At 39.2% G+C, this 6,753-nt stretch overlaps 1 long non-coding RNA gene across 2 annotated transcripts; it reads left to right on the forward strand.

Moving 5' to 3' along the window:
* The first annotated feature begins 1,524 nt into the window (after nt 1-1,524).
* LOC147758812 (uncharacterized) lies at nt 1,525-6,753 on the forward strand. Of its 2 annotated transcripts, none has more exons than XR_015319251.1 (3): nt 1,525-1,665; nt 3,313-3,406; nt 4,525-6,753. It is a non-coding gene; the product is annotated as an uncharacterized LOC147758812 (long non-coding RNA). The 2 variants fall into 2 exon arrangements; XR_015319250.1 differs by having other exon boundaries at nt 6,596-6,753.

The raw sequence follows: 6,753 nt of genomic DNA on the forward strand, positions 1-6,753 counted from the left end.
TAGTTTTGTGTGAAGACTTCACCAACACGGCGCAGGAGCTAATTGAGCAATTCAAGACAGATCTGTGTAGGCCGTACAGCTCCGGCATTACGCCGGTCATAGTAGAGTCTGTTCTAAATCAGTGGTAAACTAGGTTTAATACTCTGTTCAGCTGTTTCTCACATTGTTCTATGTAAATGTATACTTTCCATAGTATACAAAATATTGATGAAAACAGGCGCGTTTCGACTTTTATTAATGACACATGGTTTTTCGTTGCGCCCAGATCTTCGATTCGTTTCGTTTAATATCTAGCACACACAGCAAGAGTTAACGAGGTTAAAGACATAGTAAAAGTAAACTGGAAAATTAGGATGAGCACAAACAAAGACTGGAACTGGAATAGAGCACCAGACATTATAGCAAATAAGATATAGAGAGAGGAAGGAAGAGGCTGAATGGAGCTAAATAAACTGATCAGCCGTATTCGTTCCAGGCGCGCACGTATTTCTATAGATTGGACAGGTTGTTATAGAGGAGGCAGTCAAAGACAGGAATAAACAGGAGAAAGGGACGAGGAGGACGAGAACGAATTACGAAAGTAAGTGGGTAGTTATCCTAGTTCTGTTACCATTCCTCCTATTGGTACTGGTGGTCATGGCCTTAGTAGGGTAGGAGGTGGCAGGAACGGCAACGGCGGACATCATAGACGGCGAACGTTACGTGTCAGGCATTCCAGCCTAAGGGTTGACTGGATTTTCCGTTCAAGGGGCAGCAGCCTCCGTTTGGGCAGTTTTTGCTCCGCAGTAGTTTCTGCCCTTCCGCCCACTGCGTAGAGCCCCGGATGCCCTCGGTAAGCTGCTCTTATCGAGGCACCCGACACCACAGGGGTTACAATCTGTATTGTCCGCACCAATGAAACCCCTATACCATATCAGCCATTTTCCTTTTTACACTCACGACCGTCGCTTTTGGCAGCTTCCCTTGTTAGGTAGAAGCTGGTTTCGTAAAGACGTTGTGCCCCGCTCATTATCAACCCAAAGGACTGGCTGCCATTGATTTGATGCATCGCCGCCATTACTGCCGCTTTCCTCCATTCTGTTGTGCAGCCGCCGGAATCTACTTCGCCACCTCCGCAGAGCTTTTCCGTGTACGGTTGCGTGTGTGCATCCCGCCCTGCACGCCCCCTTTTTCCGCCGCTTCGTTCATTTCCCGCATGAGGCCCTATCTAGTGCTCATAAGCTTTCGTAGTGCCGCAGTATGCGCTTGTTACCCCCGTCTCTTATGGCGAACTACAATCCTTTACCGCGCACACCTTAAGGAAATTCAGTTCTCCATAGTAGCCCGGTCCTTCTTAGCCCTTTCTTGCTCGTTTTCCTCCTTCTCCAGCTTTTGCAGTCTTCCATCGTCCCCGATGGCACTGCCGAGAACCATTTATTCCCCGACGGCGGCGCGGACGATAAATCCGTAGAACCGACAGCCGCTCGTCGCTGTTGAGCTGGCAACAGCGACGAGCGAGCTTCTAGCACCAGACACAAACTGCACGCAAGCTGTTACTGCATAGGGCACCTAGTAGAGTAACGAGTAAGAGCAGGCAGAAACTACTCATCGAGCAGTCATGGTTCCGTCTATCCAACCGACCCTTGTTGCCGCTATAAGTATGCAACGGGAACAACGAGAATATGTGTAAGTAAAACAAAGGACATAACCTAGTGTCTACTCATGCTACTTGACGACAATGATTATGTCGACTGTTTATTGTATAGCACTTTGCTAGTGAATGGTGTGCCTAGATTAGTATCACGTAATATAGTAGATGCACGTGCTATGACGTCAACCACGTATTAGTGCAGCAGAAACCAGCTTTATGTTGGATTAAGCTGGCAGTCGCCACTCCATAGACATGCCCAAATTTAATCTGAAATTAGCAATCATAAAATGTAGCAGTGCATTTCTAGGCTGAGCAACTGGGTCTTAGAAGCGATATGTCTATCTGAGAAAGAACGCAAGTGTTCAGTCAGTCTATCGTTTCGACGGAACGTTTCGGAATAGGCATAAGGATCAGTAGAATCAAGTAGAAAGATACAAGATATTCAATCGGTAGTTTTTTACGATAAACGTAAAAAATCTATAGCCTTAGTCTTTTTAAGGTTTTGTTCTCAACCTTTTCAAACTCAATATCATTGGTTTGAAGTCTAATATATAGTTTATATAGAAAAAGCGCATGTTCTTGGTTAATTGTGAGCGCTCAAACTATTATCAGTTCACTCATATGGACTCCAATAGAAATGGGGAAACTTTAACCTTTTTTTGTGAATTTATCTTGAGCGCGAAGGTAGACCCTTTGAAACTTCAATCTGGCAGTGAATCTTAAAGAACACATATCACTAAACTATTTAATCAGCTCAATTAGAGTGTGAATCTATGCGTGATATATCGAAGTATCCAATTAACTAGTTACCAATTTTAGGTTATCCATTACATGTTTGAGAGAACTCATTCATTTGAAGGTACTTCTCCTTAAAAATCGCCGCGGAAACGTATCAGCTACTATTTATGAATTGAACTTAAGAATATATCGAGTTTTATATCCGTTAGTTATCGTCCAATATTGGTCGGCTTATAATCAGAACTACTTATGCAATTTGGTACGCTCCAGCAAAACACAACATTTAAACATACGTGTTACACTGTATCACGTGATTATAAGACCCCTTAAAAAAACATAAATGTTTCTGGTTTTAGGTCCAATGTTGTTGTTACATTACTTCGGGCTAAATTCAAACGGACATCCATTTGCCGCTTCTAAGATGAACTTGCATATTTTTCTAAAGATTTCAGTTTTCAAGTATGTCAATCCTACGTAATTCATATTCTATGGAGTGTTTAAGTTTTAGCCAGGGGCGAATCGACGATGCCAGTCGGTGATTTGACCTCGGATAGGGATAGCAAACACTACAGTAGCAAAGGTAAATAACTCAAATTAGCCCAGATGAGCAAACAATGAAAGAATAAGAGATACCTGTGCCTCTCCACCAGAGGCCTTCGAGGCTTTTGCTACTGTAAAATGTGTTTCCTTTCGTAAAGTGTGTTTCCTTTAGAGAGTATTGTCCTGTCCTAGACTTTTTCAATGTGTAAATATGATACGTGGAATTTCCTTTCACGGCAAGGCAATATACTATATAGAAGGTTCATAATGCATACATTTTCTAAGGCACGGAACAAAGATATGTTAAAATGGGTTGTAAATACTGCTTTTCTAAGACCAGTTATTGGTGATAAAACGAATCATTCTAGCTGTGACGAAAATTTCTTTTTTTTTTTTTTTTTCAGTTAAAGTCGCATCACGGCCTTCGCAAAAATGGCGCACGAAAATTCTTATAGCATTACTACCATAGCATTGTTTAATTTAGCATCGCAATAGAAGGTAAGCTTATATAAGCATAAGCTGTATATAACTGAAGCTAATTTTGCTTTGCAGTCACTCAAAGTATCGGCACATTCGTGGTCATAATACATTTTCTATCTTCAATATACCGTTCTATGGGTACATTAGTAATGAGCACAACCTTACTGATGCCAGTGGTGGGATCGCAATAGTTCCATATGTAAGGACAATCTAGATACAGACTACAGATCTAGAGACAGATAGAACAAGTACCAGGATCGAGTTCTACTCTACGGATCTTATAGGCAAATTGCGTGAATAAAGGAAAACGCCCGCTACAAGACATTCCAAAAACATAGTGAAAAGGAACCAAATCGATTTGCGAGCTTTAATATTACCCGGTTAAATAAGTATTTTCTTTAATTATATCGAACACGTTAGACGCTTCCGCGGGCTCCACGATAATGCCTAGATGTCTTTAAATAATTCGCTAGCTTTTACAGTCTTTCATCCTCGAGAAGCCAAGAATCACCTTGAAACCTTCCGACAGTGCCTTTCAAGCACTGAGTGACATGCAAAATATATAATATTGTTGTATATGAAACTCTCTGACTGGAAAAAAAAACTTACGATTAAGTTAGCAGTAAAAACAAACTTGATTCCTCCACTTCAAATTGTTTACGAAGTTAGCGAAAGACATTATTTTTTTCCGACCTTCCCTTGTTTAGCTGGAAATACTGCTGGGCCCCTAAAAACATACTTTCTCTACACTAAAAAATAGATCTAGTGCTGGTGATCTGTTGTGTAGATCAAGCACGTATTCCTTAACAGCATTAGGTATTTCAAAAATGATAAAAACCCACCATATAGGGGATGGTGGAGTTATATGGGGAGCGAAAGGTGCCTAATACAAGCGCTGAGAACAATCGTTAGCAATACTCCAGTGTATTTGCCAAAAAACTTGCCCATCTTATGGTTTAACAACGATTCGTCTAGCTTTCAAAAATACCAGTTAACAGCTACGTCAGTGGCCCATCCAGTCTGTAAAACGGAACTGTATGAAGTAGCAATGGGACAACATGACCCACTAAAGACACTGTGCAAAGAAATCACTCATTCAACAAAGCTAAAGAGAAATAATTTTCTTTTAAAAATAGATGCCATCTTGACACAGAAAGATCATGACTGTTTACTACAATATGCCCTCACATAACTTCGCTGGATAACATGAAGAGTGGATAAAATCCTTACATATCGAGGATTTGTATTTTCTTGCCAGAAACTGTAACAGTATCGCACTGAGGAGCGTGCGACTGTTGTGGTTATCGATAATTCTAGTATAAAGAATTATTTGTGGCTAGATACGATTGTGATTACGCGAAACGTGGTGCATTGGTTTGTGTGACACATATTCACAGATATATAGGTCTACTAGACTGAGTTATATCCTAAAGCAAACTAGTTTTTGCGATTTGTAAGCTAAATAAACGATCAAGGAAATTTTGTTTTGTATATGGACAAAAGAAGGCAGCTAATATAGTGCCGTGGTAGTCGTACTTTATATATAAATGCCCCGGAGCAAGGAAAACTGCGGCAAAAAGTTGAATCGCCTGTTTCGCAAACAAACGTTCAATAAAATACACAAAATAACACTCAGATAATTTAAAAGCTCAATTATTTTAATCACGCCAGATATCTAACTCGTATAGATCTCAAAGTTTAATAGTACTCACTTTCAAAACCAATGCTTTTGTACTAAAAAATAGAGCATACCATATAACCTAGATGCCCGCCATTGAAGTAATCAATTGATACCTTGCCGCACGTTCGTTTAAACTACGATGTATATTTAGAGAAAAATAAATCTGGTGGTAAACAGGGTACCTTGTAACAGGTAACGTCCTATATAGACCTGTACTGTTTTTGTTTTAGAAATCGAGTGGGAGGATTAGCTAATCGTTTCCAGCTTGACGCCAAACATATCCTAAAAAACGTTTGAAATATGTTTAATCCTATTGCGGTACGCATATCCCTAATAACTATAAGTTCGCCAGTTAATTACTGGCATCTTCTGTTACGTCGGTCTGGGATGGCGCGATAACGAATTCTAATATAATGTTTAAATGAAATAGGGTTGATTGACCAATAAATAAGTCAATTACCACTGAAGTTATGATTGAAAACATTGCTTATGTGAAATTTCTACCCGATGTAGCTCGGCAAAGTTTTTCTTTAAGTGCTAATGAACGGAAGACTGGAATCGCATTTCTGGAGGTTCTATGCGAAACGAAGTTTTATTGGGTAACATTCAAATTTAGCCCCGATATATTTCGTTTGATAATGTATTGCACACCCTATAAGTGGGGCAGGCAATGATTTTCAAATTGAAGATTATTAAACCTTAATCAAATCATTTGGTAGTCAGTACCCTAATTTGTGCACCAATATCTTCACAACATACTTTTTTAATGCAATATAAATCCACTTCTATTCGCACTCATCAATAAATGCTAGCCTGTGTTAAATTGACGGTATAAGTATTACTATTTCTTAAAATTGTTCTGATATATAAACTGTCCTTTTAGTTTTTAGAGTCAGAAATAAGGTAAACATATCCCAATTACTAGGCTGACCGTAAAAATGCACACCAAGGGGTTCAGTAATCGCTACGTGTGTTCTTAATCGTTCCAATGTGGAGCAGCTTCGACAAATACTTTGTAAATAGATGCACCCAAGTACAATTTTAATTAGGTTGAATTGAATGGAAGAGAAGAATCTCGATATGCCCTCGGGCACATTCACAAAATCCAAAAACATACAGACATTATTCGACAAGATGTACGACAGACGTTTATGGAAATTTATAAACCTGTTTTCTACTAATTATAATAATGCTGCATCAACCCCCCCCCTCGGTTAATGATAGACATGATATAATAGGAAATTACTTGCAAATGAAGAGAAAAATTATATCTATATAAACAACCAATATGCACTTAAAATTCCAAATATTGACTGTACATAAAGTAATGCTCATTCTTTGATACTGTCAAAGAGTGATCATTACTTTATATATAATTAATCCTGTTTGCAAAAATCCAAATTTTTCGGACCACAAAATAGCCGATCTGTATTTATTATTGTCTGTTATGTTCATACGATTTGGACTTGCGTGAGTATATTAAACCGAATCTGTTCATGGCTCACCCCCGGCCTTGAATGACCTAGGCATTTCGATTCTGGAGTCGTTCGGGAACTGCTGCAGAGAAGCCGTAAGGTGCATACACTCGACCTCATAACCACCCAATTTCAGAATTTTTTTATTTACATGCTTCTTACTTCAACAACAATAATAAAGTATTTATACAAATTTAAATAACCTAAAA

Source organism: Varroa destructor, unplaced genomic scaffold (assembly GCF_002443255.2).
Source record: "Varroa destructor unplaced genomic scaffold, Vdes_3.0 BEIS01000001.1, whole genome shotgun sequence".
Lineage (NCBI taxonomy): Eukaryota > Metazoa > Arthropoda > Arachnida > Mesostigmata > Varroidae > Varroa > Varroa destructor.